The sequence below is a fragment of the Gossypium hirsutum genome, chromosome D11, assembly GCF_007990345.1.
Source record: "Gossypium hirsutum isolate 1008001.06 chromosome D11, Gossypium_hirsutum_v2.1, whole genome shotgun sequence".
Taxonomy (NCBI): domain Eukaryota; kingdom Viridiplantae; phylum Streptophyta; class Magnoliopsida; order Malvales; family Malvaceae; genus Gossypium; species Gossypium hirsutum.
Window position 1 is genome coordinate 7,569,805 of NC_053447.1, and position 12,792 is coordinate 7,582,596.

At 30.3% G+C, this 12,792-nt stretch overlaps 1 pseudogene; it reads right to left on the reverse strand.

The window, feature by feature from the left end:
• Positions 1-3,341: 3,341 nt before the first annotated feature.
• On the reverse strand, positions 3,342-4,443 carry LOC121223694 (histone deacetylase complex subunit SAP18-like; annotated as a pseudogene).
• Positions 4,444-12,792: the final 8,349 nt, after the last annotated feature.

Sequence of the window (12,792 nt, forward strand, 5' to 3'; positions counted from 1 at the left end):
ACTAAATCGGAAAAATAGTTCCAGCAAAAGGATTGAGAAATGGGAAAGCCATACAACGACAGGTTTATTATTCAAACCTTTGAATAGCTTATGCTGAACGAAGTCTCTACCCCAACAACTTTCCATGACGCAGACAAATTGCCTTTCTAAAGAATCAAGATTTAGTGGCCCCAAATCAGCCGTGCTTGTAGTTACAACATCAACAACCTAAAATTGATCAAGTGTGGCATCATATAATTGACAGTTAAAATCCAACATTGTCAGAGAAGAACATGATTAGCTTGTACGGAATATTCTACAGATGCATTTACCTCCTTAGTGGAAAGGTTTTTGATAGATTGCAGAGCCAACCTTTCTCTCCAATCAACATTCTGCAAAAGCAACCATTTGAAATCATAGAGACGAAGAAGCCATCAAGTCTGTAACCTAAGACAACCAATGTAAACGGAAAAGCTTTAGATAGGCAACCTGTTTGCTAAAATCACTTTGAATACTATTTTGATTGCACAAGAAACAGAAATCGGTACAAAGGTCAAGTACAATCAAGTAGAAAAGACCAAAATGTTTGAAACATTGAAAAATAAAGAAATCAAAATGGATAAGAACGCAATTGACTTGATATCTCAATTTAGGAATCACAAAGCAATTCGACAACTTTAGTTAGGTGAGTGGAGAAACAAGTTAAAATTGAAACTTCCAAGGAACACCACAATTACCGACAAATGTAGTGTAACTGAAGTCAAGTAATTTGAACTTTTAGAATTTTCTAATCGGATCAGATGTCAAGAATTTTTGTATGGATCACTAACCAAAGCTCATAATCAATGAAAATGTAAGGTACTTTCCAAATTTTATAAGAGAGAAAAGACAAACAATATATATAAATCAAATATCAAAATCAAGACGACGAGAGATCTGCTAATTGCAACTTAGAAATGTGAGTAAAATAAACAAACCAGAAATATAAAGCCTCGACCGACAAAGAAACAGTGGCGCGAGAACTGAGGAAGAAAACAAGATGGCAATAGGCAATCGAGATCCAGAACTCCTGTTGCTTAGTACACTCACACTTGATAGTCCACCGCTTCAACGCCATTGGCTATCAAAGCTAAGGAACAACAAGAAAACACTCAGAAAAGGGAAAAGAAAAAGATACAGTGGAAATCCAGAAAAAAAAAGTGAACGGATAATTACGAGTTAAAAGTGAGGAGATCTCGTGAAACAGAGAGCAGCAGATCGAAGCAAGTAGTAGTAATGGAATCCATTGAAGCTAAGTGTTACTCAATACTATCATTAGTTAAAAGAAAAAAAGGATTAGTGTTACTTGGCGTGTAGGAAAGGGAAGTGTGACTGGTAGTGGGTAGAGGCTTAAAAATTATATATCTCAACAGTGAGGAATTAAATTTTGGATAAGATTTGTTAATCTGGTTGCCTAAGCAAGCAACAGTCAGATCTTCAATACCGCCCTGGTTTTCGATTTTCATTTTTCTTTTTACCCTTTTTCACTTCACATATCATCTCTTTCCCTTCCCAAAGATAAAGGGATGATATTCATATTTGGGGATAATTGTGTAATTTTAATAAATTATCTTCCGTTTAATACTTTTTCTAGCCAACACGTACGGTGTCGTTTTCGTAAGGAGTCTGGCCGGGGCGCCTGATTTTAATATAGCCATATATGTACGACACTTGGCTGGCCTAAACTTATAACTAACCCCAACTTACGTAATTTGTATTTTCCTTTTAAAATTTTGATTGCAAACCAATTGAATTAGTGAATTGTGAGCACTTATAGTAAGTATTTGAGTTTGACTCCCATCGCCCTCACTTTCACTTCATCTTTTTATTTTTTAGTTTTGTTTGAATTGTTTTTATTTTCAAGTGAGTGAATTTATTAATTACATTATATTTTAGCTTTAAATTTATATTATTTTTTTATTTAATAAAAACATTATCTCATTTAGTACCTTCTAATCATCATTTTTCATCTCCGTTGACCTAAAGTTGTCAATAAAAATATTCGAATTGGCAAATTCTTATTGGGATAATTGAGATGAAATGATAATTCAATACACCGAAATGGGATAAAAAAAATTTGGTATTGAAATGAAAAAAAATGTGGTGTATTCAAGTGTCAAATTGTGACTTAAACCTTTAATTTAAGTAATAATTCTACAGCTTCATGAATCCGATTGTAATTTTAAAATATATTTTAAATAATGAATATAAAATAATAAGATTTTATTAATGCTTTTGATATAATATCACCCCGGTTTAAACTCATGTCAATTAGGTATTGATAAAACATTATTACTATCCATGAAATTGGGGTTAAGTTGGACAACTGAAGCCAATTTTAAACAATCTCAAGGCCACCGTTAAGTTGCACTGAAGTTTCCATACGGTTAAAAATGCTACCCAAAAATCTTCAGCTCATTACTAGATCCATCTTACAAAGGATTAACAAGTCAAGGGACCATTGAAGGTTCCTACAAGGATCACTACCTTCAAAACATTCTACAAAGTTTTCAATCACACTATTGCATCTTCTTGATGATTTCCTTACATAGTAGGATAAACTCATGGGAAATGCATTGCAGCACCTCCCGATCCAAGTCACTTATCGGCCAGAAGAAAGCTCGTGACATAATAGCCACATCCAAGTAATCTCCAATCTGCATATGTCAACAAAAGATCAATGCAAGCTTGAGCAGATGTAAGAGACTAAACAATGCTGTTTCACGGAGATCCAGCTACCTCAAAGCTAAGTTTCACCCAAAGGTTTTGCTGTTCATCTATCGCCTCACATTACTGTAAGAAAGGTCTTTCCCACCTGACAAGGATAACTTACATCATTAATCGTGAAACTTTCTCATAGGAACAATTCATGTATCAGCTACATAATACTGCATTAATATACAGCATAAAGGTGTCTTATCTATGTGGAAATTCCATTTATCATCATAAGTTCATAACTTACTACATAATGATACATATCATCCTAATGTGTTTACAACGTGACGATTTAGCCTCACAAGGTCCCCCCAACCCCGCGGGACTATCAGCCTCACAAGGATTAAAGCCATAGTAAAAGTTAATCTCAATAAGTCATCATAGAACAACAACATACTGAACTCAGTTTTCGAATTATATGGAATACACAAGGATGAAATTTGCAGGCAAGAGAAAAAAAATCTAACCTCTCTCACCACAAAACGTCCATTCTTGTCAGGATATACAAATGCAAAGGAAGCCTTGCATCTCTTCTCCTTGCTGCTGGAGCTACCCTTTCACTGTAAAAAGAAGTAGAATGTTTGTACCAGTAAAGTTCAAAACAGTACTGACAATTGAACAAACTACATTAAACTATTAACATACCAGATCAGTCAACTCACGAAGCGTAGCATCCTTCCATGTATAAATCTGAACCTCATCCTTGGGTTCCTTGCCTCTCACTGCAAAATCTTCTTTAGAATGATGACCACCAATCTGCGGATTTAACAACAAATTGTAAAAAGCTTGAAGAACTTCTCCATGTATAAGAAACAGGAAAAAGACTAATATTCCACTTCTACGAATTATTGTCTTTTCTTGAAAGTATCCTAACAACAATTAACAGATGCTAACTGTTGGACACTGCAAACTTTCACCATAACAGTACCACTTAAAAGAGTATGGACAAATTGACTGCGAACTAACGTTTTGCTCACAGGGACTTATTCATCTTACCCAAAGACCAAGGTTCTCTAATGGCGTATGAACTTTAAAGTGTTTAGCTATTGGAAAATATAAAGGGAATAAATTTATGCTTAAATCTATTGATACTACAAGTTACCAATCATTCAATTCTGGCATCAGTACTTGTAAATGTGATTTTGATTCCTAAGTAAAAATTTAAATATCCCTAAACATGGAAAAGGAACTACCACAATGAGTTTCTATGCTCAAGCACAACTAAAGTGATGGAGAGTTCAAAATCATCTGCGACGCATCAAAAAAAAACACTCATATTAAATAGGAAAAATGAGGTCAGAGCTCTGAGAAATGAACATTACCTTAGTGAAAACGCGAAGCAATAGAGGACAAGTCTGCATTACAGAAGAAAAAGAAAAAGAAAATCATAACCCAAAGGATAGGCTTTGAAACCCTAAAAAGAGAATCTAAGCATTAAAAGACAACTAAGTTCCTCTATAGAAACCCTAGCAACATTACAGATTAGCGATTCTATTCAAGAATACGTAGATTAAAAGCCTTGAAACCCTAGAATTTCAAATATATAGGGGGTACATGAACAGAAAAACAGGGAAGGGGGTACCTTTTCGCGATCAACAGGTTCAAAGCGAGGGCGAGGAGGAGGAGGCGGACCTCTCCCGATGGTGGGAACGGTCTCCCGCTCTGGCGTTTTTGTGGTTCAGCTGCTCCCGCCATGTTTTCCCCACAGAAGTTTGTAATCGCAGTTTGGGCTTGCTGGTTCTTGCTTCAATTACGGAAAAGCTTAGCACAGCCGCGCTCAAAGATCATCTCGCCATCTTTCAGCTGATGATATATTACTGCTATCTGTATCTGTAAAGTAAGTAATTTTTGGGCCCTATTGAATAAACTTTAAGTCTTAAACCCTTAACTCACGTTACGGTTGCTAGGATTTCGGTCCAACCCTGCATTGCCTTACTAGCCCATTGCCGATACAACTGCCAACAAAGAAATACTTGCCACCCACTAGCTAGAAGGGTGAACAAAATTATTCAATTCGGAATTTTTTAAATTTAAATTTTGGAATTGAGTAGTATAAATTATTCAAATTAATCAAGTTATTTGGATCAACTTAAATAAAAAATTAAAATTTTCAATTTTAACTCGAATATGAATTACACATTTGAGTTATCCGAAAATCTAAATAAAAAAACAAAACTTACCCGTTTTATAAATGTTATCTTTTCTAAGTTAAAAGACAAAACCATTATATTGTTTATATAGTTAAATAATCTTGTACTTCATCTACTAGTTAAATAATCAGTCATTTAAACGCAACATTAATATAACAATAGGATTCATTAACTCGACTCAAAATTTGTTTATTCGATTCTACTCGAATAAATTCAACATGGTCACCCATAACTAGGATTACACCTAAATAAGTCAGCTTTTTGGTTATTTGGTTAGCAGATACAATGGCTTTTTGTTCATAACCCTCCCATATATTTACATTACTAGAAACTCATATTCTGATTACCATTATCCCTACCCAATACTCATATCAAACCAACCCAATTAATCTAAGCCCTAACAATACCCAACCCAAATTTTAAAACTGAAAAAAAAGCCTCTAAGAACTAAAAAGGCAAATTTGTATAAATATTAACATCGAATCAATCCGATGCACATCCTAATATTTTATCTCCAGGTTTCAAGCTTTCTTTCCGTATTATTATAGATTACCAAAACTCTTTCACAAATTATTACCATTGCTTGTCACACCAATCACATATTTTATTGGGGTTTAAATTCAATCTTAGGCATTTTGATCTTATTTTCTCAAATTTTAAAAATAATTATTTGATAAAATAAAGAAAATCCAAATGTGAAAGATAAGGTGTTAACTTTGATTTATGCAAATGCAATTCAGTGGTGTAGAGAGAAAAGGCTTGAGAGAGGCACCCACACCCTGTACTGGATGTAGGCTAGGACCAGTGATGTGCAGCAAATTGCATCTGTGCTACGGTTTTGTTTACCACCCATCTATCTTGGGAACTTATTTGTTAAGCGGTTAAAACTTTAGACATAGAGGTTGTATAACACACCTTCACAAACAAGTCAAGCTCCGAAAACAAGATAAGTTTACTAGGGGACAAATTTGACAATGCCATGCATCAATAATTCCATCTGTCCTTGAGAAAGCTCTAATTTAAATCCCATTTGAATTGATTTGACGAAATGATTGTTATGCTTACTACGAAATTCGTACTCTATTACCTACGAAAAGCATGAAAAACAGAAAGAACTTTAGATAGAGCGCACCTTAACATCTTTATTCCGTACTCTAGTCACAACCTTCACATTTAGTCCTTTGCTTATACATAATTTTTATTAATAAAGGACTTGCAAATATGTACATACATGAAACTCTTTGATTTACTTCATTAATAAGTGTTAGATTCTTTTTTTCTTTTGCATGAATCATATCGTGCGGTTTTATTTGGTCCATATTAATCATATTCTCACTTATTTAGAAGGTTATAATGCTTCTTAAGTAATCAATCATTACAAGTAAGTGTAGATTAGGTGGTGTAGACCTAAAGGCAGAGATGATTCATCTTCGCTTATAAATATCTATACTTGGCCTTTCGAGGGATATTATTCTCTAATCACTACCTCTCATGCTTTATACATACGTCTTCTTCTCCTTTAACGACTCTTAGCACCTCACCACGCGTGTAAACCACCACCTTTCAACTCTTTCCATTTTGTGTCTTTAAGATTTGGTATGTTGAGCACAATTTGAATATGTGATCATGAAATTGGCCAAAATTGATGTTAGTTACTTTCTACATGAAGACCAATTTCCCAACTCTATGGGCATGGGTACATGGGTTCAAACCTGTAAATTTGTTGGATAATTTAATGTCCCTACAATTGACACAAGCCAAACTAATCGACTAAGGGGACAAATTTGAGGCAAACTAATCCAAGATGTTACTAATAACAAGACAAAAAGATGGTCAACCATGATAATATAAGCGCAAGTCACATATGAAGACTTAGGGTAAAGAGATGACCACCTTTCGCATATAAATACTTATCTTTGACTTTAGGAGGATATTTTTCCCCAACTTTCCTCCTCTCTGCTTTATATACTCTTTTCCTTCTCCTCCATGGCTCCTAAACCTATGAATCGTCATCTTTTATCTCTTTCCCTTTTTTCCTCAAACGGAAATTTGAAGTTAATATACCATTATACTTGATCCAATAATAACGTGGATCCAAACTTTTTTGTTTTCAATTAAGTAACTAAATTGGAACATGGAGCTATATTGAACATGGTTTGATAAATATAAAGGTAAACGAATCAAGGCTTTTTGGAACATTTGGGAAGGGGATCTTTGCTGTGGACGGAAGCTTGCGAATTTTAGATCGGTACGAGGGTTCTTAGAGATTTTAGCGTCTTTTCAGAACAAAATGATTTAGTCGATTTCCGTAAAATATCAGCATGTTTACCATTTCTAATCAGTGTTGTGAATCCACATTGCCTAGACGGTACTTTTTTGCTCTTCTGCATCTTATGTTTACTTGATACCACTTTCAAGATTTGGCATCTCACATCCAACAGAATGAACAGTTTTAAAATTTAATGTCATTAAGCCGTTAAAGCTAAGATACTTTTTATGTAACTCAAATCAAACTGAGTACCTAATTGGAAGAACACACTCAAACTATGAAATGGATATACTATCCCAAAAAAATTGGGAAAAGATAGTGCTTATTGGACTGTGTGCTAGCTGTTCCATCTAGAGCCCCAATAGGATGATGAGACACAGCATGCTTTAGCGTTAAGAGCTGAAAGTTGAGCTGAATGGTGAAGGCAGGGCATAGCAAGAAATGGAAATATGTGCTTTTAAAAAAAGCTTGGCCTTCCATCAAAGCTTTCTTTAAAATGGTAAGCTTTTCTAACACTACCATCACCTCTCTATTCTTGTATAGTGAACCCATTCAATGGATAATGTCATTGTCTTTGGGGGCAGTTGGACCCACTAAAAGCAAAATTATCCTCAACCTTCACTCTTCAGTGTTCATTCCCTTTTAACCCATTGTTCTTTTAGTTTTAAAGTATGCTTTTTAAGTCATTTTAGAATTTAGTCTTCTTTTTTCTTCAAATAATTTAATTTTTATTTTTTGAATTTAATAATTTAAGATTTAATTGTTAATACTGTTAATTTTTTTCGCTTCAATTTAAGTTTGTTTTAATGTTACTTTTTTTATTACATGACTATTAAATTATTTTTTTTATTTTAAAATGTTACAGCCAATGATATAGCAAAATTAACTTCAAAGTATTAATAAATTGAATTTAGGGATAAATATCAATTTATACATAAACTTTGTTTTCATGTGTAATTTGATACAGTAAAGCTTGGATTGGTGGTTCATATGTATACATAAAATTTTTATTTCGAATTTAATTGTATAAATTTAAAAAAACAAACTAAAACATATTTTTGTTTTCATATTGGATTAATATAAATATTTTGTTATGCAATAGTATTGACGTAAAAATAATGTTAATTTTATCATATTATTAGTAATTTTTAAAAATTTAATCAAATCAAAATTTAATGATATAAATCAAAATTCAAAATCATGTATAATTACAACATAAAATCAAAGTTCGTGTATAGTTTTTAATATTTATTTAAATTTAAATTTTAAAGATGAAGAAAATAAAGAAAACATCAAATGTATAAAAAATAAATAAATTTGAATCATTATTTTAATATTATTTTTAATATTTATTTATCCCTTTTAGTAGATGGCATACCATTTTATTAAATTAATTTAGCATTTTGGTTTGAACCGTGCTACCCTCTAGGTCAAAGTTGTAGAAAAGAAATGTTAAAATGTAATTTAATAAAAGAACTGGCAACCGAGTATTTGGACTAAATACCAAATCGTTTGCCTTTAACCATTGTGTGGGTTTAAGCACGTACCTACATCCAAATTATCTAATTTACCTTTTCTCTTTTTTTGAAAAGGAAAAAAATTAAAAAAAAATGGATGTTTTGTAAGAAAAATAAAAATTGAAAGAAATTAATTATTATTTTATAGACCCAATTTTAGAGTAAAGTGAATGAAATTTTTGAAAAGTCAATAAATTATAAGAAATTGAAAATAAATTATAAAAATTAATCCTAATTTCATTTTATTACTGTTCACTTTTTCACTCCCTGAATCCTCTTTTTCATTCAACAATCACACTAGAAAACTTAATAAATTTAATATGCAAATTTCAATATTGATACTTATTCCATTGTTTTATATCCAAACAATAGATTCTAATACATTCCTATATATTTTATGCCTATGTGAATAGAATTCGACGAACTAACCTCGCGATTTAGCCAAAAGCTTAGTCTCAGACTCACAATATTGTGTTATTAAGTCAATATATAAGATATATAAAGAAGACATCTTAGTACCATCAATCCATCACATCCAAGCTTGACGTTGTTTTGTCTAGTCATCTCCGACTCCAACAATTTCGAACTTGACACTCACCATTGTTGTCTACACTTAAGAATAGTGTTTAATGACTTGGATCCACACTAAGCCAACTTCCCTCCAACATCAAATAAGAGGGACAAAAGAATTCAATCACTTATTAAAAAACACTAAGCAATCACTCTTATCTCTCTCTTAATTATCAAATATAACTTAAACATCCTTAATAAAGCTCTTCACAATCGTATCATATACAGTTTGAAACTTGAATCACCTTAAACACACAAATTTTGAGTCAAGAGTTAGACTTGAAAATTAAAGTCAGTTTTATTGATAATTTCAAAAGAGTTACAATCTTCAATAGTCTTCTTGGATTTGTCAGAGTTTCTTCTAAGTTTTTGAACTATGTAGCATGGCTTAGGTAACCCCTTTTTTGTTTATGAAAAAGAGTTTAGGTGAATTTAACTGTTTGATTTTTATAAAATTTAAATTATTATTTATTAATTATAATAATCACTTAAATTATCACTTAAATTAATGATAATATAAATTTTATTATTATTTCTTAATTAATTTAAATTAATTAATAAAAATTAATTATGACACAGATTCCATCATTTTTACTCGTGATAAATTTGCTTAACCAACAATAATTTCAACTTAAGAGTGTTACTTTGTAATTGACCTGTAAGTTTTCTTCGTCTACACACCTCCATAATCTCCCTCCCTCGTTCTGTAAAACTTAATTGTCATACTAATTTTGATTTTTATAAGGGAGATTTCCTTCCAAACACAGTTCACCCTTCGAGACCAATTTGCTAATCCGACGGCAAAGGGTGTTCCGTTATTTTCGAGTGTCATAATCTTCATTAAGGCCAAGCTGCCGTACTAAAATGCACAAAATGATGATGCGATTCGAACGCTAATTAATGGTAGGTTTGGATGAAATAATGTTAGATGAGATACAAATTAGATATTTAAATTCTCGTTATTGCACAACAGGTAACTAAATCTTGCATTTTTAGTCACATCTAATAGAGTGGACAAAACCCATGTTTAACTATAAATGACAAAATCAGTAGTTTTAGTATTAATCAATTCATGTAATCATAGGCTTAACCAGCTTTATCTCAAATTTCGTTTAAATTAAGATTTATTGCTTATCAGACAAGATATAGATATTTCAAGACAATCTAGTTTGTTTTGTCACGTGTAAAATTGAATTGCCTCTTTTACATACAACTCACTAAATAATTATCAGCTTAAGATTTTAATCATCCCTTTTGGTTTCTTACACGCTTTCGCCTTCTTTAAGGGTTTTTATAGGAATTTACTTATCATATTTTATATATTTTTTAATTTTTATACTATTAATATTTTAATAATTTAACTGTTAAATTTATCAACATTTTTACTTATCATACATGTAAAATTTAGAATAATTTGATATCTCTATTATCAATCTAATATATTGTATATTATGAAATTCGAACGTCGATAATGACAATGAATCGCAAAGAAAGAGAAAAAAATAGAACACACAATTTTACGTGAAACTCTTTAGGAAAAAACCACAGAGAAGAAAAAAATTCACTAACTATTGAACTTGAATAATACAAAAGGAAAGACAACTATGTCTATTTATAGGTTTAAAAACCTTATTCTAATCAAATCTAATAGAAGCAATACAGTAAGGTTAAAATAGAAAGTGTACTTCTATATATATTCCACTTGTGCACTTTATACCGGTGACCCGATCAATTAAAAAATCTATGCATGAGCTACATGAATAGAATATAATACATGATAATTAAATGATTAAGTATTAATTGTATAAAAAATTAAATATAAAATCATTTTAATTTAATATCAATGTGTGAATTCTTCCCATATTACTCCTATAATGTTTATCTGTACATTGCATTTTGCTTATTATTATCATCCGCATGTTTAGGCCCATAATCACGCTCTTGTTGCCAAATAATTATAGGTTTTTTTCGACAAGTAATGTTTGCAAATCCAATCACCGAAACTGATGAAAGAAAAACAAAGAGAAGCTTTTCAAACCCGAACAGCGTTTTGACATGAAACGCAGCAACAACAATATTTATACAACGATATATAAAACGAATAACCTAAGGTCTTCCTTACATGACACATGTTCAACGTTTTTCCTTATTTCTAGATGGCAAGATAATGATTATATTTCAGTTTTAATCCCTGTAATTTTTATAGTTAAATTTTAATTTTGATTTATATATTTCACTAATTTCTTTTTTTTTTTTTATATAAGAAGATAATGACTAAATTTTAATTCTAATACCCCAATTTTTATGATTAAATTTCAGTTTTGGTTCGTATATTTCACTCAAATCAGCTCTAATGCCCAATGTTTTCTCTTTCTATTTTTTTTTTACATGACTATTAATGGTTAAATTTTAATTCTAATTCCTCTAATTTTTATGGTAAATTTTAGTTTTGATTCCTATATTTCACTCAAATTTTAGATTTAATCTCTATACTTTAATTTTACATAATTTTGTACTTCACCTTTTACAATGTCATTAGTTAGTCTAAATATTTTATTATGATTAAATGCTTATGTAAATTTTAAAAATTGTTAACACGTTAAATTAAATTCGAGCCAATTACAATGTTATTTTTTTGTTACAGATATCAAGTGAGTTTTTTTTTTTAATTTTAAAATGTCACATCAATAAATTTAATAATAATTTTAATAGGGTTTACAAATGAACCTTAATTTTTAAATTTGAAAAATAGAGGACTAAAATTCCAAAAATAAAGTATGGATATTAAATTCTAAATATATGAGAGTACAAGAACTTTGAGCATATTGTAATATTAAAATTTACTCTATAATTTAACAAAAATATAAATAATTAACTCAACGCAACGTGAGTGAAAACCATACAAATATTTATGGTTTTGTAATTTTGTTTTTACCATTGCGAGGAACCATCCCATTTTTAATTAATCGTCAATATTAAAAGTGAAGAGGTCAGTTCAATGTAAAATATCAAAATTTGTTAAGAAACTTTTAATTTTAATTGATAAATAAAAACGTGTCGAAATAATAATTTAAAAATTCAAAAGGAATTTTTAATATTTATTGTATCATTTATTTATTTAATTAGATCTAGAGATTTTTTAATTTGTGTTTTCTTAAAAGATAATTCCTTTATTATAATTAAACTAACTAGTTGCAAATAAAATTCAACAAAACAAAAAAGGATTCTTTTATCATGTATGATTTTTATGAATAATAATTATTATATAGAATTAATTTTTTTTACAAGTGAAAAAGGATAAGTATTTTTAAATTGTATTAAGAATAATTATTAATTACAGAATAATACATTATAGCTTTTTATTCATTTACTAGACTTGGTAATCTAACCTAAATTAAAATTTTTTATTTAATTAATTTATTTTTCATAAACAAAATCAATAACACAAATTTATTTAACCCAAATTAAATCAATTAAAACACATAATAACTTGAATAATAAATACCAAATTTAAAATGATCTAAATTCGAAACGAAACTCAATTAAAACTCAT